Source organism: Canis lupus, chromosome 28 (genome assembly GCF_003254725.2).
Source record: "Canis lupus dingo isolate Sandy chromosome 28, ASM325472v2, whole genome shotgun sequence".
Classification (NCBI taxonomy): domain Eukaryota; kingdom Metazoa; phylum Chordata; class Mammalia; order Carnivora; family Canidae; genus Canis; species Canis lupus.
The window spans coordinates 20,490,762-20,516,403 of NC_064270.1; the positions used below are offsets into that span (position 1 = coordinate 20,490,762).

Genomic DNA, 25,642 nt, shown 5'->3' on the forward strand with positions numbered 1-25,642 from the left:
CCTTCTTTCTTTCTTTCTTCCCTCCCTCTTTCCTTCCTTTCTTCCTCTCTCCCTTTCTCTTTCCCTCCCTCCTTCCACCAGAGGAAGTGGCTTTTATTGACAAATTATCTCAAGAAACCAAAAAGACAATGTACCCTTTTTCAGCGCCCCCTTTCTCTCCTGGATCTAACATTGCTCCACCTGGGGAAGGGATATAGATTGCCTTTTGGCTTTCCAAAGCTCCAGTCTTTCCTTTCCAGGTGTAGCATTGAAATCCAGTAACAATAATGTGGTGTTGTTTTTAAGCAATGCCTGCTGTGGCTGCTTAGTAACAATTATGGGCCAAGGGGTGTGCAGAAACATTTAGATGAGAAGAGTGATGCACAGAAAATAGAAATGTATCCCATCAAAGTTCTCTCTGTCCTGCCTCAATGGTTTGATCCTTCATTGGTTGCATTTCTCTGTATGTTGAATCATGCCCTCCTGAATCCAATCAGGGATTTTCACTGCCAGTTATACCCCTGGCCCCAGAGTCATGAGGTGAACTAGTTCAAACCTAGGCACATTCCTGGTCCACAAAGCCTTAAAGTGATGGGCATATTTTGGGCATATTTTGCCACTCTTGTACATCTTTCTGGTTTTCCCATCTAGCTCAGGGACTGCAATTTCTGAAGCATTAGTGGAATGAATATATGGTAGGAATGTTGAACATGATGTTAAACTTATATTTGGGGTCATGAGTGTAACAGCATTTTCCAAACACTAAGTCCCTTCCTAGTATTCAAGTCAGAACCAAATAAATATTCTCCACATTCTTATTATTATCCACATACCAAATATGAGATTGATAGTCCTCTTTGAGTTGCTGCACTCACAACTCCGAATCTCAGGTCCATTGTTAGCCTTTAGAATTGGGACCTTAGGCATGACACATCAGGTGACTTCACCTACCATCTTGGACCAGGATGCTTATTCTCTCTTTGTGTGTTTTCTTTGTCTGGTTGTGGTATCAGAGTAATGCTGTCCTCATAGAATGAATTTGGAAGTATTCTTTCCTCTTCGTTTTTTTAAAATAGTTTGAGAAGGATAGATATTAATTCTTTAAATGTCTGGGAGAATTCACCTGTGAAGTCATCTGGTCCTGGGCTTTTGGTTTTTGATAACTGATTCAATTTCCCTACTAGTAATTAGAATGTTTGTTTTGTATTTCTTCCTGATTCAGTCTTGGAAGATTGTATGTTTTTAGGAATTTATTCAGTTCTAAATTGTCCAATTTATTGGCATATACTTTTATGGAGTAGTCCGATAATTCTTGGTGGAGTCAGTTATAATTTCTCTGCTTTCATTTTTTAAAATTTGAGTCCTCTCTGTTTTTTTCTTAGTTTGAGTAAATGTTTATCAATTTTGTTCATTTTTCAAATATCTGGATGTTAGTTTCATTAATCTTTACTATTTTTTAGCCTATATTTTATTTATTTCTGCTCTAATCTCTATTATGCCTACCATCTTTCTATTACCTTTAAACTTTGTTATTTTTCTACTTCCTTTGGTTGTAAGGTTAGATTATTTATTTGTTTGAGGTTTTGTTTGTTTGTTTGTTTCCTGATGTAGGCCTGAATCATCATAAACTTCTCTTCTAGTTTTGCTTTTGGTATGTTTCAAAAATTTTCAAACCATTATCTTTCTGTTTTCATTTGTCTCAAGGTCCTTTTTTTAATTTCCTCTTTGGTATGTCTGCTGATATACTGTTTGTTGAGTAGTATGCTTTTTAGCCTGTTTGTTATCTTACAGCTTTTTTTTTCTTATACTCGATTTCTAGTTTTATAATGCTGTGGTAGGAAGAGATGCTTGATAAAATTTTAGTCTTCTTAAATTTATTGGAATTTGTCTTGTGGCCTAACATGTGATCTGTTCTGGTGGATGACCCATGTGCACTTGGGAAGAATATATATTCTGCTGTTTTTGTTTGGATATTCTATATTTATCAGGTCAGTCGATATGGTCTAATGTATTGTTCAAAAGCAATATTTTCTTATTGATATTCTCTGGGATGATCTAGCCATTGATGAAAGGGGTGAAGTCCCCTACTATTATTATATTACTATCAACTCCCTTTATGTCTGTTAATATGTTTTGTAAGATGTATTTATATTTATAGGTATGTCTGTGTTGGGTACATAGATATTTACAATTGTTACATCCTTCTTTGCACTTTTCCCTTTATCTTATGTAATCCCCTTCCTTTTTCCCTGTTAGTCTTTGTTTTCAGACCTATTTTATTGATATAAATATTGCTACCGTATTTGGTTTTGTTTTTCTTCCATTCACAAGGAATATTTTTTGCCATCCCTGCATTTTGTCTGTATGTGTCTTTAGGTCATAAGTGAGTCTTTTATAGTCTGCATATACATGAGTCTCAGTTTTGTTTTGTTTTATCTATTCAATCACTCTGTCTTTTGATTGGAGCTTTTAGTCTATTTACATTTAAAATAATTATTGATAGAAATGTACTTAATGTCATTTTGATAATTGTTTTTTAGTTTTTGAACTTCTGTTTCTTTTTCTCTTTCTCTTCTCCTTTGTGATTTGATGACTTTCCTTATTATGCTTAGATTTTTTCTCTTTATTTTCTTTTTTGTATCTGTTATATCTGTCTTGTGATTACCATGAAGTATATATAAAACATCATAAGTATACAGCATACTGCTTTAAGTTTTTATGGCCACTTAAATTCAAACACATACTAAAAGCACTATATTGTTACTCTCCCCTCCATGTTTTATGTGTATGATATTATATTTTACACCTTATTTTGTGTATCCCTTAGCTAATAATTATAGATATAATTGATTTTATTGCTTTTGTCTTTTAACCTTCACACTAGCTTTATAGGTGATAGATCTACCTCCTTTATCGTATGTTTGCTTTTACCAATGAAGATTTTTTTGCCTTTCATAATTTTCTAGTTATGACCTTTTCCTTTTTGTTTAAGGAAGTCCCTTTACCATTTCTTATAATGCCAGCTTAGTGGCACTGAACTCCTTTAATTTTTGTTTGTCTGAATTCTTTGTCATCAGTTCTTAATGGTAGCCTTACTGGGTGGAGTATTCTTGGCTGTAGTGTTTTTCATTGTTGTTTTTTTATTTTTCCTTTCAGCACTTCAATATATCATGTCATTCTCTTCTGTTGAAATATTAAGTGGTAGCCATATGGAGTTTTCTTTTACATAAATAGCTACTTTTCTCTTGCTGCATTTAAGATTCTTTATTTTTTGTCATTTTAGTTATTATGTGTCTTGCTATGGACCTCCTTGGGTTCATCTTCTTAGGGGCTTTCTGTGCTTCTAAGACTTGGATGTCAGTTTCCCTAGGGTAGGGAATTTCTCAGATCTTTCCTTCTCTTTGTTCTCCTTCTGGGACCCTTATAAGGCAAATGTCAGAAAGTTTAATGTTATTCCAGAACTGTCTTAACCTATCCCCATTTTTAAATTATTATTTTTTTCTTTTGAGTTTGGATTATTTCTACTATTCTGCTATCCAGATTGCTACTCCATTCTTATGCATCCTCTAAGCTGCTTTTGATATTGTCTAATGTATTTTTTAATTTAAGTTATTGTGTTTTTTACCTCTGATTTGTTCATTTTTCTATTGTCTGTCTCTTTGTTGAAACTCTCACAGAGTTCATTCACTCTTCTCTCAAGTCCAATGAGCATCTTTATGACCACTACTTTGAAGTCTTAAGTGGGTAAATTATCTCTAGTTCATTTAGTGCTTTTTCTGACCTTTTGTCTTTTTTGTTTAGAACATATTTGTTTAGAACATACTCATCTGTTTCCTCATTTTGTCTGACTCTCTGTGATATTTCAATGTGTTAGGTCAGCTGAGTCTCTTGGTCTTGAAAGTAGTTAACTTGTGTAGAAGATGTCCTGTGGAGTCAAGCTGAACCAGATGTTCCACTGGTGCCCCTGATTAGGCTGCAGGCACCTTCCTGTTGTGACTCAGCCATAACTGCTGAGGGCAGAGCTAGCCATTGGTGGGGTTGGCTGAGACACCTGGCTCTAGCCGCTGTAGACTTGCTGGTAGGTAGAGTCCCTCCCCCACCCCAACCATCGCAGGAATTGGTTTGGAGGAGTGTGGTTCTGCCTGGGGATGTCTACCAAGTGTGGTGGGATAGTAGTTACTTTGGGAGGGAACACTGTTCCTGACAAAACCTGCCTGCTGAGTGTAGCAGGGCAGGAGCTTCTTTAGATAGAGAAGTGCCTGCTGGGACAGGCATGTTGGGTAGGCTGGATCCACCAGTGAACGGCAGGGCAGAAAAAGTGCTGGTAAGAAAGTAGACAGAAAGTACCCAGAACTGGCTATCACCAGCATCAGGATGACAGGGCTGAAGGAGCACAACAAATATGGTACATGCTAGCATTTTCTTTCTGGGAGAAAGTTCCAGCAGATCCCTGCCCCTCTGGCATAATTTCCTTCATATATAACCCAGGAATTTTTCAAACTTCTGCCTCTGTGTTTGGTGTCATGTTGAGTAGGTTTGTGTGCAGACTCTCAATTTCCTATAGCTATCTGGATTTCACAGAGTTCAGCCCTACTGACTGTACAAATCCAGTCATTATGGGGGTTCATCTTCCTGGTGCACATTGCCAGGGTGGGGACTGGTCAGCGTAGGGCTTGATCTCCTTGCCCCTCAGGGATATTTATGCCTATGATACATTTGCTGTGGATTTCTGCCCTGGAGATTTGGTTCCCAGCTGTGTCTCTGCCTCTCCTCTCCTTGATATAGCTTATTCTTTATATCTGTAATTGTGAAAGAGCTGTTCTGCTTGTCTTTAGACTGTTTTCAAAATGTGTTGCACTATATGTGGTTGTAGTCTTAATGTTTCTGTCGGTGGTGGTAAGCTCAGGATCCTCCTAGCCTAACATCTTCCCAAGTCTCAACCACCATAATCTTATTCTTCATGCCAGTGATTAGTTTAACAGTGTTCATGTAATTCACCAAAATGATGTGAGGGGCCAGCCTGAGGGAACTTAGCAGAAATAAAGTAAATACAAATAAAAAATGCTAGAAATACCAACAGAGTCTAGATGCCATCAACATAGTTCCAGTTAGATAACCAATTACCATGCAGCCTTTGATAATAATAGCAACACTGATATATATTTAGTGAAAAGTAAATGGTGTTATGTCATCTCATTTTTAAAGTCTATCATATATATGAAAAACCTACAAAATGTGAGCAATTTTTCTTTATGTGATATGAGTGTATACATTATTTCTCTGAATTATTTACATTGTATATATATTATTTATACTTAAACATATATTTTGGAGGGGGTAAATTTAAAACAAAAAATACATTGGCAATAAAGATATGTAAAATTTGAGTTTCACAATCTCATTTCCCCCAAAGTGTTGTCAATATTTTACTCAACTAGTAACTGAAGAAAAGATAAAATTTCTTGGACAGAAATGTTTACAATAAAAATCCATGAAAAATGGAAAGGAATTATTGCTACTTTTCTTTACAACACCATTTGCTATCTCATGGTGAGATAATTATAACAAGTTATGGAGAAATTTTGAACAAATTATGTTCAATTAGTCCCACAGGCTTTTGTCTATATTAACCTTCATCTCTAAATAATGCTGTCATAGAGATTTTTATCTGGAGATGTAAACTGTGTGAATTTTCCCCCTCTCATTATGAATTGCCACCAGGATAAGAGATTATTAGATTGTTATTCCACCTATTATATGATACACTGTTTAGCAGGGTCTATAAAATGCTAATAAAAATAAGTCTCAATCGTATGACAAGATAAAGTAAAAACTATTAGGGAGAGAGATATTTCATCAAAGCCATGAGACTTACAAGTTTGCTAGAAAATTGAGCAGAAGATGGTCTCAGGCCATTTATTGCATATCATAGGCAAATAGCTTAATCTTTCTAAGCCTTGGATAGTGGGAATGCTGGGTGGCTAAGTGGCTGAGTGTCTGCCTTTGGCTCAGGTCATGATTGTGAGGTCCTGGGATCTAGTCCCACATCAAGCTCCCCGCAGGGAGTCTGCTTCTCCCTCTGCCTATGTCTCTGCCTCTCTCTGTGTGTCTCTCATGAATGAATAAATAAGTAAATTAAATAAATAAATAAATAAATAAATATTTAAAGAATAAATAAATAAAATAGATAATAACAAATTAATAGTGCTATCATAAGGATTAAAGGACTAATCAATAATTCTTTGATAACACCTGATACATAGTGTTTTATAACCAATAATTCTTTGATAACACCTAATACATAGTGTTTTATAACCAATTTTGAAAATCAATTCTTGAATGTACATTGCAGATGCTGTTAACTTAATTTTACAGATTAGAAAGTTGAGACTCACAGAGCTTAAGAAAAGTAAGAAATTAGCAAAGATCTCAGAATTAGAGCTTTGTTCGTAACCAACGCCATCTGATTCAAGACCCATAGCATAACACCTTCCTCTATTGCTTTGGGTTTTTGAAAATTTCAAGCAGCATGATGCAAATTTCCCTATACCATTTCTGTAACAGGGAACATTCATCTTTCTCTCCCTCATTTTTCATAGCTAAATGCAATGCAACAATATAATAACTTTCTGTTTTTAAATAAAATAATGGAACATCATATGACAGACACCATATGAGGCACTCCATAAAACACAACAAGAAATTACACAAAATAATATCTTTACAATCAAGTACATGTTCTGTGCACATATGTAATTTTTCTTTCCTACAGATTTGTAGGTGTTAGAATATTTTTTTCTCAAGAATTTTCAAAGACGATTTGAGGGAACAAAAAAAAAAAAAAAATGTAAGCTACAAAAACAATGCAATACTTCCCCAAATTGATAATCAAAAACTTTCAAGAAAAGCAAAAGTGAAAACCAGGATTAAAAACAAACAAAAACAAGAATTATATAGTAATAGGCTTAGGGAAAGTTTTTTTTATGAGGCATAAAACCAAACCATACTATATGTAAGTATATATATTAGTAAGAACTGATTCAAGTAATTTAATCCAAGTTTTAACTATTCCAAACTCAGATATTTCTCATTCCGTTTTTATAGAAGATACTGGATAACCTAAATATAATATTTTATAGCACAGTTTTATCCAAAATATAAATATCTTCTTTTAATACCAAAAACACTCTTATAAAAAATGTTCCATATTTACACAAATCCAAGAGCCATAGCTAACAATAAAATTTTTGAAGGCATTTTTTTTTTTCTTTTCAGCAGACATTAAGGTGTTTTGGTCTTTAACCAGTTGAAGCAGCAGAAGGGGAAAGAGAACACCAAGACAGATGCTATCTCTGCCTTGGGAAGTTTGCAGTCTATCAGGGAGAACAGATATTACACAATAATTAGAAATGTGTAACAGAAATGATGAGGTGAGTTTACAAATATATGTGACAAATCCAACTGATCTCTTCTAAGGCAAGGTTGTTTCAAAAAAATACAGAAGAATGAATAGAAATGCACTAGGAAATTGCTACATGAAGAAATGGGAGGAGGTGTGTGCTGATATTGAGAGAATATCTCTCATATACCCATCAGCAGATATCCATCAGCACTGATGGGAAAGAACAAGGTATATGTGAAGAAGTTATAGAAGTTTCGTGTTGTTAGCAAGTAGTGACTGAGGGGGAAATTAGACTAGAGAAATGAACAAGGAATATTATGAAATTAAAAGGAGCTAATAAAGTGTTAAATAGTATATGTCAATAATGGTGAAATGTTCAACCATGTTTATGTTATATTTATTATTTATGCTTCCATTCACTTAAAATTATATAACTCATTCATAATAGGCTTATAAAGAAAAATAGTTTCCTCTGAGTTGGTTTTAGAGAGTTAAAAAAAAAAAAGAGGTTCATGCTGAGATAAGGGAGCCCTCTCAGGACTATAACAACAGTTGTGACCTTCTAGTCAGTTTCTGTACAGGGAAAAAAGTAAGACTTTTCTGTTGAAAAAGCTCAACTCTTCCTTCAAATATAGTGAAACTATTTCTTTCAAACACTGTTTCCAAATCTTATACAACATTCTTGACTCTGAGAAGCAAAGTTTGTTTTAGATCAATTTCATTTCACTGAAAAAAGACAATAAACACATGAACCTGTGATACATGATCAGAACTATTTTCAAATATTGTTTTATTTTATAGTTTTGGGTTCTTTTCCTGGGTAACAGTGTCTCTTTAAGGTACATGTGTACTTGTATTCAGATCTCAGGGAGGTGATTGCCAGGTGCATTGCCTCTGCAAGAACAATATTTTGAGTTTAAACCAAACCGTAGAGTTTGGTATATGAATTCCATGTATCTAAATGAAGAACTGGAAAGCCATGCCAACAGAAATAGAAGCAGGAAGATAACTTCCATGTCTGTAATTAGAGAAGAGTGAACTGGCAAAAGTTGGAAGCAATCTTATTTGTGAATCAATGACTGGGGAAAGAGAGAGGAAGTATAGATTTTCATCAAGACATTTCAAAAAATATTTGGATATTTATATATTTTATATCCATTTACATATTTATTTGTGATGGGAATCTCAAAGCCACACAGTTTCCTGATGATGACTGGGTTTTCATTTTGCATACATATATCTGGCAAACTTGCTTAGGAAATCACTGGTATTCAGAAATAGCAGGACTCATCCTTAGACATATCTGGAAAGCAAAATTACTGACTTGTACCAAGCTGAGATGAATGTTGAGAGTCTGAAACTGCCTTTAAACCATAGGGTAGGTGGAGGGAAGACGAATTCATGAGCAGTTTAAGGACCCATGGGCAACCTTGGCTCCATTCAAGACCCTCACTTATTCATAGTGATTATTTCTGCCTTACTTATAATAGAAGTAATTAATGGTACAATTTTTGTTACCCATTTTTTATTGCCTCATAAATTTAGGGTTTTATTATTGTTTTACCTTGATACATATAGGTTGTAAGTCTTCCAAATTAAGCAAAAAAGGGTAAGAACTGCAATTTGCCTGAGCCTCAAGGGAAATTACAATACAAAGAAATAAGGCTGGAGATGTAAATTTGGGCCAAGTGGAAATACAAACATACATACATACATACATGTATGTATGTCTCAATTTAAAGAAGCTCATCCTGTAAAATAATGTTTTGAAACTTTTTTTTAACGCCAAGGGAACTACATAATAAATTTTTAAAGTATTAGAAGAATACTGTAATCGAGTGCTTCTTAAATCCTTTGGCCTTTTGGTGTAGCAGCTTCATAGTTGTAATCCTAAAATTAATGCACCAGAACCACCAGATTCAAGTTGCTAACATGAATCTCACTTTGTATGTCACCAATCTGAGCCTGAGAGAACTTAGGAAACATGCTTCTGTTCACAAATCTTATAGGAAATGGATGTTCTTCTGAATCAAATCCTTAAGCTTCTCATCAGGGCTGGAAGGGGGACATTGTAAGCACAGTTCAGAGGGTATGAAATTTTTTAATTATCAAGATCTTGCCAGTTCCAACCCTATACTAACATGATTCTAAGAGTGAATTCCTCCTTAAATTTTTCATCAGTCCTGCTCTTCCTAAGTGTTGGAAGTGAGGAGCCTTCTCATTCCCTTAATTATATAAAAGATGAGGAAAACATCTACATTCAAAAAATTCCAAAGATACATGATTCATCACATATTTCTAACCAATGTGGCCACCACCTCTCAACTTCTCCAATCATTTTCGACAAACCTGTCACAGAATATTTTTGAAAAGTCCTATCATATTAAATCTCTTTCTTGCTTAGAGTTTTTTCAATATCTACTCAGTTGACTTAGGAATAAGCCTAAAATCATCCCCATGGATATCAAATTCCTGTATATTGTCTATCAAATGCATGTTTTATTTTTCTCATTTTTTGCCACTTCCATGCCCTTTTACCTACACTAATTTTATTATGAACTCTTTCAGACCTCAGGGCCTTTACATTAGCTGTTCTTCATGTAATCCTTCCACTTCTTTTCACATTCCACCAAGACTCATCATCTCAATGGAACTTAGTATCCAGGTCGCTTCCTTAAAGATGTCTTTTCTTTTTCAAAAATATAGCTTTATTGCGATATAATTCACATAAGATATAGCTCACCTACTTAGTACATAATTCAGTATTTTTTAGTATATTCACCTGTGCGCATAATCCTTATATAGCCACCTCCAACTCCAGCCTTAAGCAACCACTAATCTTCTTTCTATTTCTATAGATTTCCCTATTCGGGACTTTCATATCAATAGAATCATACAATATGTGGGCTTTTGTTGCCAGGTTATTTTATTTACCATATGTTTTCAAGATTCATTCATGTTGTGGTATATGTAAGTATTTCATTTTAATAACTGCATCATAGTTCATTGTGTTGATATAGCACGTTTTGTTTGGCTATTTGTTTATTGATCAACATTTGGGGTGTTTCCATCTCTTGGCTATTATGAAAAATGCTGCTGTATTCATGTACAAGCTTTTGCACCTGAATATGTTTTAATTTCTCTTGGATATATACCTAGAAGTTAAATTGGCCATTCGTATATGTTCCTTAGAGAAATATCTGTTCACCCCTTCACCCATTTTTATTGGAGTTATCTTTTTATTATTTAGGTGTAAGTATTCTTTATTCCAGATACAAGTCTCTTTTCATATATGTGGTTTGCAAACATTTTCTCTCATTTTCAGGCATTTTTCAGGGTTGTGTTGCTACTTTCTTTATACATTTTGAAACACGATATTATTTTTTTTATTTTAATTAAGACCACTTTATCTTTCCTTTTTTCTTGTGCTTTTTGGTGTCACAACTAAATGACAAATCAAAAGTCAGGAATCTGCAGAAGATTTAAAAAACTACCTACTTTCCAATACACGGGAAATGATTATGTGAAAGAGTGAGTTTTCAATATAGCTGAAACTGACTTGTTTTATAAGGATGCTGGCAAACAGATAATGCAAATTGTATTTTGGTTGATAAAAATGTTGTGACCAGAGGTTCACAAAAACATAAACCTGTATCTCTTTTAGGAGATATAGTTTAACATTTATTAATTTTGATGTTCATTGTGACTTAAGAGAACATAACTTATTAACTACCACATTCTGGCCTCTGTTGCTTCCACTAAGAAGTCAGCTGTTACTTATTGGAGGACCATTGTAAATGATGAGTCCTTTTTCACTTGCGGCTTTCAAGATTTTATATTGAACTATCATTGTTTTAACTATAAGGTATCCCTTTGCATTTTATGTTTTTTGGAGTTTTTTGAGCTTCCTGGATGTACAGGTAATTCTTTATAAAATAAATTTTTGGGTAGTTTACTACCATTATTCTTTAAAAAATTATTTTTAATGACCCTTTCTCCTTCTGCTCCCATTATATACAATGTAGTGCTCTTGGTGGTGGTGTACGATTCTCTGAGGCACTCTCTAACTTTCTTCATTCTTTTTTCTCTCTGTTCTTTGCTTTGAATGATCTCTATCAGTCCACATTCAACTTCATTAATTACTCTGCCAATTCAATTCTAATTCTAAGCCCCTGTCGTAACTTTTTAAATTTTCAGTTATTGTACAGCACTGAACTCTTAATTTCCAGTTGATCACTATACTATTTCACCAGTGCCCTAGAGTATAAATTTCTCTACAGATGAATCCAATCAGATTGTAGCTTCTTTTAAGGAATTATTTCTGAGATCCATGTTAGGTATTTATTCTTGCACTAGACGGCCTCTTTTCACCTGTTTTATTTCCCCATTCTTTCTTGCAAAGTAGCTGGCTTAGCATCTAGGCTGTATCTTCACGAGATCCATGCCTTTCATTGCAACCTCCTATTCTTGAAAGTACTCTTAGGCTGAATTTCTCCTAACAATTAATCTTTTCCAAAAAGAACCGATTTCATTTCCAAAAGAGCTATCTTTTTTGCTACCTATTCCTTGCTCCCAATTACCTCCACTGCAGTAACTGAGAACTCAATATATTAGTTTCAGGTGGGCAATATAATTCTGTACATTACTCAGTACTCATATGGACTCTTAATCTCTTTCAGCTATTTCACCATTCTGTACATTACTCAGTACTCATCTTATGTGTACTGTTAATCTCCTTCAACTATCTCACCATCATCCCACCTATCTCCCCTCTGGTAAACAGCAGTATATTCTCTATAATTAAGAGTCTGTTTTTTGTTCTGTCTCCATTTGCATTGTTTGTTTGGTTTTGTTTCTTAAATTCCACATATGAGTGAAATCATATGGTATTTGTCTTTCTCTGACCTATTGCACTTAGATTTTTACTCTCTAGAGCCATCTGTATTGTTGCAAATGGCAAGATTTCAATCTCTTTTAAGGTTAGTAATATCGCATTGTGCATGAGTGTGTGTTTATTTTCTTTGGGCAAATACCCAGTAGTGGAATTACTGGACCATATGGTATTTCTATTTTTTTCCATTTTTTTCAGAAACTTTGATGCTGTTTACTAGGTGGCTGCACTGATTTACATTCCCAACAACTCTGTATGAGGAGGGTTCCTATTTCTGCACATCCTCAACACACTTGTTATTTCTTGCATTTTTCACTCTAGCCAATCTAATAGGTATGAGGTAGTATTTTAATGTGGTTTTGATTTGCATTTCCATGATAATTAGTGATGTGTTAAACATCTTTTCATATGTCCTTTAGCCATCTCAATGTCTTCTTTGGAAAAATTTCTGTTCATTTCTTCTGTCCATTTTTAATTAAATTATTTGTGTTTTTTGGTGTTGGATATATAAATTCTTTTTTTAATTCTTCATATATTTTGGATAATAATCCTTTATTTGGATAATAATGTACAGAATAATAATCCAAATAACCAATTGCAAATATTTTCTCCCATTCAGGAGGTTGTTAGTTTTTTTATTGTTTCCTTTGCTGTGCAGATTTTTCTTTTGATGTAGTCCCAATGATTTATTTTTGCTTCTATTTGCCTTGTCTCAGGAGATATATTCAGAAAAGATGTTGCTACTACTAATATCAGAGACATTACTGCCTCTGTTCTCTTTTTAGGATTTTTTTTTTAAGTCTCATGTTTTGGCCCTTAATACAACTTGAATTTATTTTTGTGTATGGTATAAGAAAGTGGTCCAGTTTTATTCTTTTTCATGTGGCTGTCTAGTTTTCTCAACACCATTTGTTGAAGAGATTGTCTTTTTCCCATTGCATAGTCTTCCCTACTTTGTCAGATTCATTGACCACTTGACTCTGATAAATGATTTTTTTTAATGTATTGTCAGATTCTGTTTGTAGTATTCTGTTGAAGATTTTTGTACATCTGATCATCAGATATATTGGCCTGTAGTTCTCTATTTTGTTGTCTTCATCTGGTTTTGGAATCGGTAATGCTGGCCTCATAGAATGAATTTGGAAACATTCCCTCCTCTTCTATTTTTCAGAATGGTTTAAGAAGAATATTAACTATTCCTCAAATGTTTAGTAGAGTTTACTTATGAATCCATGGTCCTAAACTTTTGTTTGCTGGGAGTTTTAGGTTATTGATTCAATTTTATTGCTGGTAATCGTTGGTTCAAACTTTATATCTCTTCCTATTTCAGTTTTGGGATATTATATGTTTCTAGGAATTTATCCATTTCTTCTATTTTGTTGGCATGTAATTTTTCATAATACCCTCATATAACCCTTTGCATTTCTGTGGTATTGGTTGCTATTTTCCTCTGATTTGTGATTGTTTTATTTTTTTTTATTTTTTTTTTTTTTGTGATTGTTTTAATTTGACCTCTTTCAATGAGTCTAGCTAAAGTTTAAGAAATTTTTTTTTTTTATCTCCTCAATGAGTCAGTTCCTGGTTTTATCCATTTGCTCTATTTTTTTTTTTTTTTTTTTTTTAGTTTCTACTTATTTTTTTCTGCTTTAATCTTTCTTATTCCCTTCCTTCTTTTGGCTTGGGGTTTTGTTTGTTCTTCATTTTCTAGCTCCTTTTGGTATGAATTTGGGTTGTTTGATAATTTTTTTGCTTTTTGTGATATATAGCTTTAAACTTCCCTTTTAGATCATCTTTTACTGCATCTGAAATATTTTGGACCATTGTGTTTTCATTTTTGTTTGTCTCCATGTATTTTTTTTATTACATCTTTGATTTCTTAGTAGTTTACCCATTCATTGTTTAGCAGCATGATATTTAACCTGTATGTATTTGTGTTCTTTCCACATTTTTTTCTTGTGGTTGATTTCTAGTTTCATAGCATTGTGTTATGACAGTATTACTTTAATCTTTTTGAATTTTTTTTATGGCCTAATACATGATTTATTCTGGAGAATATTCCACATACACTTGAAAAGACTTTGTATTATGTTTTAGGATGGAATGTTCTGAATATATCTGTTAGATCCATGTGGTCTAATGTGTCGTTCAAACCCATGGTTTCCTTGCTGATATTCTGTTTCAATTATCTATCTCTTGATGTATGTGAGGTGTTAAAGTTCTCTACTATTATTGTATTACTGTTGATGACTTCCTTTATGTTTGTTATTAGCTCCTTTATTTGGGTGCTCCCAGATTGGGTGCATAAATATTTACAAATGTTATATCTTCTTGTTGCATTTTTCACTTTATATAGTGTTCTTTTTTGTATCTTGTTTGCAGTCTGTGTTTTAAATCATTTTGTCTGATATAGGTATTGCTACCCCAGGTTTCCTTTCACTTCAGTTTGCATGATAAATGCTTTTCCATCCCTTTACTTTCAATCTGCATTTGTCATTAGGTCTAAAATGAGTCTCTTGTAGGCAGCATATAGATAGATCTTCCTTTTTTATTCATTCTGTCACCATATATCTTTTTGTTGTAGTGTTTAATCCATTTACATTCAAAGTAATTATTGATGACAATGCACTTGGTGCCATTTTGTTACTTGTTTTATGGTTGTTTTTATATGTCTTGTCTATTCATTTCTTTTCTTGCTCTCTTCTCTCATGGTTTTCTGAATTACTAATGTGATATGCTTGGATTTCCGTTCTTTAATACTTCCATACCTATTACTGATTTCAGATTTTTGATAACCATTAGGTTTATATGTAGCATCTTACACATGTACCAGTCTATATTAAAGTGATAGTTGTGAGGCACCTGGGTTACTCAGTCAGTTAAGCGTCTGCCTTTAGCTTGGGTCATTATCCCAGGGTCCTGGAATCAAGCCCTACATCAGGCTCCCTGATCAGTGGGGAGCATGCTTGTCCCTCTCCCCTATTTGTTCTCTCTCTCTCTCTCTCTCTCTCTGTCTCTCGAATAAATACAATCTTAAAAAAAATAAAGTTATATTTGCTTAAATTTGAACTCATTCTTTACTCCTCCCCCACCCAACATTTTAGGTATATGGTGCCATACTTTACATCCCTTAATTTTGTTAATCCCTTGACTGATTTTTATAGATAGATTTAGTTTTACTGGTTTGGTGCTTCCTACTTTTCTTACTTCTGCTTATGGTCTTTCCTTTCTAATCAATGTCACCTTTAACATTTCTTATAGGGCTGGTTTAGAGTATTCTTGGTTGTAGGTTTCTTTCTTTCAGCACTTTGAATATATCATGCCACTTTCTTCTGGTTTGTAATGTATCCGTTGAAAAATCAGTTGATAGTTTTATGGGATTTCCTTTGTTTGTAATTGTTCTTTTTTTTCTTGCTGCTTTAAAATTTTTCTCTTTATCACTAATTTTTGCTGTTTTCATTATTATGTGTCTTGGTGTGGACCTCCTTGGTTTGATTTTGTTGGGGGCTCTCTGTACTCCCTGCATTTGGATTTCTGTTTCCTTCTCCAGATTTAGGGCATTTTCATCTATTATTTCTTCAGATAATTTGTCTTCCCCCTTTACTCTTTCTACCCCTTTTAGCCTTCCTATAATGTGAATGTTTTTACACTTGATGGTATTACTGAGTTCTTTAAGTCTATTTTCATTTATTTTTATTATTGTTTTCTCTGTGTCTCATTCGTTTGATCGCTTTCCATTACTTGGTTCTTCAGGTCACTGATCCATTCTTCTACTTCTTCTAGTCTAGTATTTTTTCCATGTAGTGTATTTTTACTCTTCATCTCTGACTTTTGTTTTATTTTTCTTTGTTGAGGATCTCACTAAGGTCCTCCACTTTTTTCTCCAGCCCAATATCTTTATGACAATTACTTTATTTTTTTAATAATAAATTTATTTTTTATTGGTGTTCAATTTGCCAACATACAGAATAACACTCAGTGCTCATCCCGTCAAGTGCCCCCCTCAGTGCCCGTCACCCATTCACCCCCACCCCCCGCCCTCTTCCCCTTCCACCACCCCCTAATTTGTTTCCCAGAGTTAGGAGTCTTTATGTTCTGTCTCGCTTTCTGAAATTCTCTCAGACATATTACTTATCGCCCCCCCCCCACTTTTTTTTAGCTTTCTTGCTATGATTTTTTTTTCCTGGTCTTTCATTTGGGACATATTTCTCTGTCTCATTTTGTCTAACTCTGTGCTGTTTCTATGTTTTAGGAAAGTCAGCTGTGTCTACTGTTCTTGAAAGTAGTGACCTTATGAAGAGAGGTCCTGTAGTCCTCTGTTCAGCAGAACCTGGTATTTCAGGAGTGTATTTGATGTGTATTTTATGCAATCTATTCTGTGGCTACTTTTACCTTCAGTTCTTAAATGGATCTCTTTGTCTATTTTGGGAAGGTTATTTCCCTGTGATGTTAGTGGGACACACTTGATAGGATGAGCACTGGGCTGCCTTGGGCTTATATTCAGTCAGACTAGGCATTTGCTAGTGATACAGTATCAGAGACATGCAGGGTGCTTTCTTTGTATTGTCCCCTAAGAGGCCTTTGTTTGTGGGTGGGCCTTTGTTTGTAGTCAGACCATGTCTCTGCCCCCAATCCATTGCTGCTACTGCAATTGGACTTATATGTATGGTTATCCTCCACTCTCTCTAGGCAGACGTCACTTTGTAGTGGTGTGTTGGTACTGGTACCCATTGGGACTGCTTATACATTGCTAGCTTTGTGTCAAGGCTTTGGATAGGCTCTAACCAAGGTAATGTTGGAGGATATAGGTCCACAAAATGAGGTGGGGCATGGAGAGTTAGCAAAGTTTGTGCAGGTTATTGTAGAAGGGGATCTGTTTCAGGCCTGGAGGTGCCAAGTCAGCAAGAGATGGAAAGCACAAGGATGGGGTGCACAGTGACAGTAATATCTATGTCGGTCTGTTGCAGAAGGGTACCATGGCCACTAGGACTGAGGATGACAGGATTGGAGGAGGTGAGTCCACAGAAGAATAGGTACACTGTGCAGTGTTAGTAAAGTTTGTATGGGTCTGCTATGGAAGGAAACCTGGAGGTGAGGGCTGGCTGTAAAGGGCCAGGAGCATGCTGGGGCAAGATGAGCTGTTACCAAGTTGGATGGAGAGTGCTGGTACTACACTGGTTGCCACAGGTTCCATATGTCTAGGCTGGGGGTTGGGAGAGAGAAAGAGTATTGGCCAGCTTCTTTGGAGAAGTCTCCTAAAGATCCCTGTCCCTCCAGTACATGCTCTAAGATTTATAAATAAATCTCTCGCACCCAGGCACTTTTCAAATGACTACTTCTATGCTATCTCAGCAGAATTATTTGTTGTGCTCTCTCTTTAAGGGCAAGGACTCAGTTTCCTATCTCCCTCTTAACTCTTTCAGAGTTGCACCTGCTAATTTTTAAAGTTCCAGGTGTTAAGTCCTGCTGATTTTAAGCACATATAAAATTAGGCCCCCATTTGGAGATTCATCTTCCCTTTGTGGGTTTTCCATGCCTGGGGTGCTTGATGTAAGGGTGTTCCTCTCCCCTCTCTGCACCTGTAATGTCCCTCCCTCCCACAGACAATCCTATAAGTTTTTTTAGTTCCCTACTACATCTCTACCCTTCCTACCCTCTTTTATGTGACCTCTTCTCCATACTTAGCTGTGGAGAGTCTGATCTGCTAGTCTTGGCATCATTTTCTGGACTGTTTATACTAACATGGTTGTTACCTAGTTGTATTCACGGGACAAGGTGAGCTAGGATCTTAATATTCTGTGATCTCCCCCAGAAGTCCAGAGCCTTGAAATTTTCATAAATTTTCTTTATCTTTACTGGATTGTGGATCAGCCGTGTTTGATACACTGAGGTGCTGATAGTCAATCAAAAATATTCTGATGCACTTTTTTTTTTTTAGAATTTTATTAATTTATTTGAGAGATGGAGAGGGGCAGAGGGGCAAGCGATTCCCCACTGAGCAGGGAGCATCACATGGAGCTTGATCCCAGGACCCTAAGATCATGACCTGAGCTGAAGTTAGGTACTTAACTGAGCCACCCAGGTGCCCCCAATGTGCTTTTCTACATTTAGGACCCTTTCTAATATTATCTTATGTATTCCTGGTCAATCTTCTTCCTATATATTGTCATTATGACATAATTATAAATGTTTATAATACTGTTTTACTGTTAGCCTCCTCACTCAACCCTGGTTTTCAGAAGACCCTGGTTGGAATAAGAGAAGCCATTATGGTGGCCCTACCCTAGGAGAAGAGTCTTCCCAGGACAAAGGGCCCTGAGGCATTGAAATCCCCTGGTTTGCATAGCCCCTGTGCTATTGAGACATTCAGAGATCTGCATCATTTGGATTGATCAGAGGATTAGGGCCAAGGGACAGAAATTGGAACTCTGCATAAAGAACTGGAAGACAGGAATGGTGCCTTAATTCAGGACACAAACCAAGGTATCAGGAGTACGTCAAAATGAGACTGTGGTTAAGAATGCCAACAATTTGGTGCATCTGGGTGATTCAGTTGGTTAAGTGTCTGATTCTGATCTCAGGGTTGTGGGATCAAGCCCAGCATCAGGCTCCATGCTCAGCACCAAGTCTGAGATTCTTTCTCCCTTCCTCTCTAAAATAAATTAAACTTTAAAAAAAAGGGGGGGGGGGAATGTCAACAATTTCTGAATATAAGTTTGGGAAAACAGAGTCCCATCTTATGTAACCCCGCAAATCTACAGAAGACCTGAATAGAATAGTATGGCAGAAAGGGAGAATTCATTCTCTCTGCCTACCTTAAAGACTGGACATCAGTCTTCTGTCTTAGATTCAGACTGGAGCTTATTTACATCATTGGCTCTCCTTGTTGTCAGCCCTTCAGATCTTTTAGACATTTTAAGTTTGACTCTACAGTAGAATTTTAACCAATAAATATTGATTATGTATCCACTACAAAATCAAAGAGTTAGGAACAGAAGGGTCAATAAGATGGACTCTTTCCTTGTGTCACTAACAGTCTACAAAGAAAAATGGCCATGAGAAGAAAATAATCATTTAAGGCATATACCCTCAGTACCTAATGAGGCATTTAGAAGTAAGTGCTACGGAAACAAAGTAGAAATCTTATATAGAGTAGGAAGCCTGTTTGTGTATTACTTCAACAAACATTAATTAGTCACACTTCTCTGGGTTCATTGCTGTGCAACTGATATATTAATGCAAAAGACACATAGCACTGGGCCTCCTGAGAATTCCAATCAACTTATAAAAATAGTATATTCTTATATAGTACATTTCAATATATTTCAAATATATTTATAGTATATTTCAAAAATGCATACAATGAATAAGGATGCGATTGTGTAGCAAAGTAAAACTCCTAAGAAAGAAATACTACAACGATCTAGTTTATTTTAGGATCATAAATGCTCCCTCAGGAATAATACATTTTGATGTGAAGAGACCTACTAGATGAAGGGGAAAGCTGTGGTTTTGAAATAAGAGGCTGGATGAGTTTTCTAGTAAGAAGAAATGCCCAGTGTGTAGGAACTAATGTGAAAGTGAAAATATGATTGGTTCATTTAAAAAAAAAAAAAAGAGCAATGTGGTTTGTCTAGGGGAGAGAGAAAGGATTAGCATCAAGGATACAAGACAAGATTGGAGTAGTAAACAGGAGTTTTGTAGAAGCAGGGTATAAGATTTGATGCTGTATTGAATAGTGTCCTTAATATCATGAGGTTGGAGAAACTTGACTGACTCTCACCCTTGGGATGAAGGCACAAAATTATTTTCTCTTGAAACAACTCGAAGCTCAGCAGTAGTCTCTAAGCCAGGAAAATTTTATTCATGAGTTATATTCCACGCATCCTGAGAAAATTTCAAAGAAGCTTCTTGCAGAGGCAGAATATGAAAGAGATTAAATCAAACTATTTCTCAGAGAAGGTCAGGTATGTGCTTATAAATCTTCTTGAGCTTCCCACATGAAAGAATATTTCAAGCCATTTTCCTTCAAATACTGTTGTTCAGCGTAATATTGTTCTTGGTTAAAGAAAGGTCTGTAGAAGTTATAGAAGTTGGTTTGTGCAATATCTAATTTTTCAAACCTCATGGAGAAATGTCAGTGAGTTGCTACTATTTCTAGGCACCAGTTCACACAAATAGGAAAAAGAATTTGCTTGGACTAACTCGCCCCCCTTCCCAACCCCACCCCCAACCCCCGCCAAATCCTTGCTCTTCCAGGGAAGACCAAATAAGAATGTCAGCATATGTATCTAGAGAACTTTCCTCTTAGAGCTTTTTCAACAAGTCATTATTCTTTGAGAACCCCTAGAGTACCTCAATTGCCCTTGCCTACCTAGAGGTGACAAGTTTTATCTCCAATCTTCTTGAATTATTTTTATAATCTTTTTTTTTTTTCCCAACCACAGTTCATGGGTTCTACAGTAAGAGTATTTTTGGTTTAGAGGGATCCATATCCTTAAGCAGCCTGGGCGTGTTCTGATTACGGTATTGATCATATCTCTTTTTAAAAATAAATGAGAACTTATATTTACTGTTTGCTCCTAATAATATCCAATTAGCTATTTCTAGTTCAGATAAGAGGTCACTTCTGTAACCTAGGTAAAGAAAGCTCTGAGCTGTTAGTTTAGTCCTCATTCTGGGGAAGATGCTATTAATAAATTCATTACAATTTTTCCATTCAAATTTATCCAGGAAGTTTAAAGCTTTCTAGAGTTTCAGAAGTCATTTAAAGCTTGAAAAGATGTGCTGTGCTGTGGTATTGATTAAGGTTGGAGGAGAGTCAAGCCTTCAGGATTTTGGTATTTCATTGCAGGAGACAAGAACACCATTCTAATAACTCAGCCCTGTTCCAATAAGCAACTTTGCTCTTCAACAATTATCTATACCCAGAATTCACAATGTTCACCTCTCAAAGCCAAGTAACCTAAGTGTCTTGCAAATTCTAAGGGTCAACTTTTAAAATACAGCCAGCTTTTAACTTTTAAATTATCTTCTTCTATAGAAAGAATAATGTTCAGCATTTACTTTATTTGTTCAGCATTTACTTTAGGGAAATTAAGGACTATATGAAGTGCTTTACATGTATTATGAAATTTTATAGAAATTTTATAAAATGGACATTATCACCTCTATGATATATATTAGGATATTGAGGATTTTAGAGACTAGTAAACCTTCCCAAGGTCTCTCAGGTAGTATTTGGTAAAACAAAAATTTAAATGAGTCCATTGTACTCATGGCATCTAAGCTCTCGGTGCACCCATGGGAAGTCTGATAATAGGAATTAGGAGGACTCAGTGTAAATTCCAGTTCTCCTATGTATCCAAGTGACCGGGCAATCTCTCTTAACTGTGGTTTCCTTGTATGGGAAAAGGGAAATTATTCCCTTGTGAGAGTGTAATATATTAATGCTAATAAGAGTATTGAGCATATTAGGGATAATAGCTTGGCTCTGAATTCTAGAGATACCCAATAGATCCAACAATAGCTCATACTTGTATTTTACTTGAGATCATTTTGCATTCATGAAAAGAATGTTGTGAGTCATTGAATGCCTTTCAAATAATTGAATAATCCTGCTTATCCTCTAGTGGAATAGTTAATTTCCAACATACAGGATAGGTAGGGATATCTAAGTTATTGGGAATAATCATCTGGACTATGAAGGATTTGAATTGTACTGATAATGCTTTATTTTTATTTCTCCTAGTTGAGAGTTAAGTATATGCAGATCATTATGTTTGGTTTGGTTTTCACATATTTGTAAAAAAAATTAATTAAACCCAGAGACAACCAGCTTCATATCTATAGTTTTCAGAAAAAGTATTCTTAAGTGCTTCCTCTTCTAGGAACACATCCAGAGGCAGATGCCCTTTTCCCCTTGAACTGTGGCCTTTCTTCATATTATTATGTTTAAAGTCACAATAACCTCTGTCCTGGTTGCCATTTGGAACATACGAGTTCCACATGTCACATTATTTTTCCTCGTGTCATTAGGCATACTGCAGACCACAGGAGACAAAAATATAAGCAAGAACAGATCAGTTTATATTTTATTACTGGATTTCCAATACTTAAGATAATACCTGTGTATGACAATCACTCAACTTATGTGAAACAACTGGCTTATTTGATAGGAAGTATTAGAATTTCTTAGATCCTCATAACTGAGGATGAGTTCCTCAAATTTGAAACTTAAATTTTAAAGTTAGTTTTGTCTGAATTAAACAGTGAATACAAGGCATAGCTAGAGATTACTAAGCGACAATAACAACATCATTAACACCAACAATAAATATATTTTCATTTGCTTAGTGTTATATACCATGTTAAGTGATAATATATTTAATCATAACAAGCGGTCAATCATTGTTACTGCTGTTATTAATAAGAAAAATAAGGCATGGTAAGTTTAAGTAATTTGCTCAAGTCATAAAGCTGAAAAATGACAGAGACATAATTTTAATTTAAGCCGTCTTTTGTCAAGCCCCTGCTCTTAACTGCTGCACATTGCTTCCCAGTCAGAATCTATAACAGTTTCTATAGTTAATCTCTCAATTAAAAGAGACAAAATCCCAGAAGAAATGTGTGGTAACCTTAACTTTCCTCTGACACTTATTCCAAGTATATCTGTAGATTTCACACCTTTTCCTTTGGCAGTCTGACTATGGACAGGATGTTTAAAATTGTAGGAGAGTCCTTATCAGCTGTGTTACCTTTCCAAAGTAATTATATCATTTGTAGAATGGGAATGATTGTACCTACTTCCAAAGCCTATGTGATCCTGGCTTACAGAATACCTGCAAAGTACTCAGCACGGAACAGAGAATAAATGTAAGTTATCATCATCAGAGATTCTTGGGTTTTCTATGATAAGTTCCTTTTGGAACATTAAAAGAATTTTGACTGTAAATACTGGCTCATTTTGTAGATTTTTGATCGAGAGTACCCTCACTTTCCTTTATTCTTCCCAATAAATGGACAACCAGAATAAATTATGTGATTAAAGATATTCCCAACTGAACAGTTGAACATATGGTCTGATGAAGAACACTTCTTAATTATACTTAAAACTAAAAGCTTAGTAAACATTAAAAAGTAAATTTCGTTGTGTTTCTATGGAATTTCCCTTGTTGAGAAAAATAAATCACAAAATTAGCTGAAATTAGCTAATCAGCTAAAATTAGCTGAAATTCAGTCAACTTTTATATATATATATATATATGTAGTATTTATAGGGGTAGATTTTTGTTCTTAATGACTCAATTCTGTATGTGAAATATATTCCTCTTTTTGGTAAATAGATTTCTCAAATACCATTTGAGGAAGCACTTACTTCCTAGCTGTTAGAAGAGGGGTCTACACCAGCAGTATAGTGCCATATAACCCATGATCTCACCTATCCAAGGCAACTCAACAGTGCAGGATTATAGAGGTTTCTCTGATCAGGATATTCTGATGGGAAATATTCACTCCACATCTCCCAAACAGATTGGCTAAGTCTTTCATTTTTACTTTTTCCTCTGACTGATCCTGTTTCTCTTCCCTTCCCCCAACCCCCAAATATGTTAATTCCTGGCCAGCATCTTTAACTTCAACCACAATCTTAGCTTTCCCCTTTCCTGCCAGTTAGTGACTCTAACTGCTTCACTTAGCAATATAAGTGCAGTTGTGTGAGAACACAGGTAGTATGATGGAGTTTTGGAGCTGGTTCACTCCTGTACTGGCAATGAGGACCCCTTCGTGGCAATGTGAAGCACAGGTAACTGTTCATTTGTTGAATTTTCACTAATGATGAATTGCAAGATTGTACTGATAGAGGGGATGCACTAGTAAGTGGAATGCATTAAGCATTTTCGGGTATGGAAGAAATAGTAACTATCAGGATAACATGATTGAATGGTTATTTGGTAAAAGCCATTGATGATCTGAAGAAAGGATATGGACAGCTTAATTAGGTAGTTGAAGACCAGTTGTGAGAGCCAGATGACCTCTTTTATTTGAATACCAAGAAACTCTCTTCCTGCAGAAGCAAGACTGAGAGAATCAAAGACTGGGCCTCAAACCTAATAGTCTGAGTGGAGACATCCCCACTCAAGAAGGCAAAAAGCCCAATCATAGGAGAGCTGTTATCCCAAAATCTGTACGTTAGATGGGAAAACCTAGAACCCTGACATATGAGATAGTGACATATGGATAGAAGTTCCCAGATATTTTACATATCCAGGCTTCTCGGAAACTTTAAAACCTTTGAAGTAGCCTGACCTTCCTAAAAAAGAGCTACCCTTCTCTGTGTTTTATTAGATAATGCAGAGGAATATATTCCTCAAACAAACAAACAAAACACAGGTACTCCCCAGAGGCTATTTATCTGGTAAGCATGCCCTGAGGAAAAAAGATTCCCAACATTAAAAAAATAATAATAAACTATTTTTAAAAACTTAAATTTTCTGAAATATTGCAAGGATAGTACAGAGAAATACTACATATCATGTAACAGTTTCCTTTATTATTTGTTTACATTATTGGTACCTTTGTTTAATGAATCCATGTTAATACAATATAATTGTTATTTTAATTAATTTTTAGATTTTAACTCCACTATTGTTAATATACAATGTTACATTCATTTCAGTTGTACAATAGAGTAATTCAGTAGTTCCATATGTTTTCAGTGCAACAAGATAAGTGTCCTCCTAATCTCCTTTATCTATTTCACGTACCCGTCACCCCCACCTCCCCTCTGGTAAACATCTGTCTCTATAGTTAAGAGTCTATTGTTTGGTTTGTCTCATTTTTTTCCTTTGTTCATTTTTTTTCTTAAGTTCCATGATTGAAATCATATGGTATTTGTCTTTCTCTATTTCACTTAGTATTGTACTCTCTTGTTGCAAATGGCAAAATTTATTCTTTTTATGACTGAATAATATTCCATTACATATATAAAATATATATAAATATATATTTAAATATGTTAAAATAAATATAATAAATAATAATTAAATGTATAATATAATAAATATAATTAAATATATTTATATACATTAAATATATGTTTATATAAAATATAAATATATATTCATATTATATATCATATAGGTTATATACATATCATTATATATTATATATATTAAATATAAATTTATATATTTATATTTATAAATATATTTTATATTTATTTATATTTTATATAAATATATAAATTTATATTTTATATATATCACATCTTCTTTATCCATTCATCTATCAATGGAACTTGGGCTTCTTCCATCGTTTGGCTATTGCAAATAATGTTATAAAAACATAGGGGTGCATGTACCTCTTTTAATTAG

At 34.8% G+C, this 25,642-nt stretch overlaps 1 pseudogene; it reads right to left on the bottom strand.

Moving 5' to 3' along the window:
* Nucleotides 1-423: 423 nt before the first annotated feature.
* LOC112672597 (ubiquitin-fold modifier-conjugating enzyme 1-like) lies at nt 424-906 on the bottom strand (annotated as a pseudogene).
* Between the last annotated feature and the right edge of the window lie 24,736 nt (nt 907-25,642).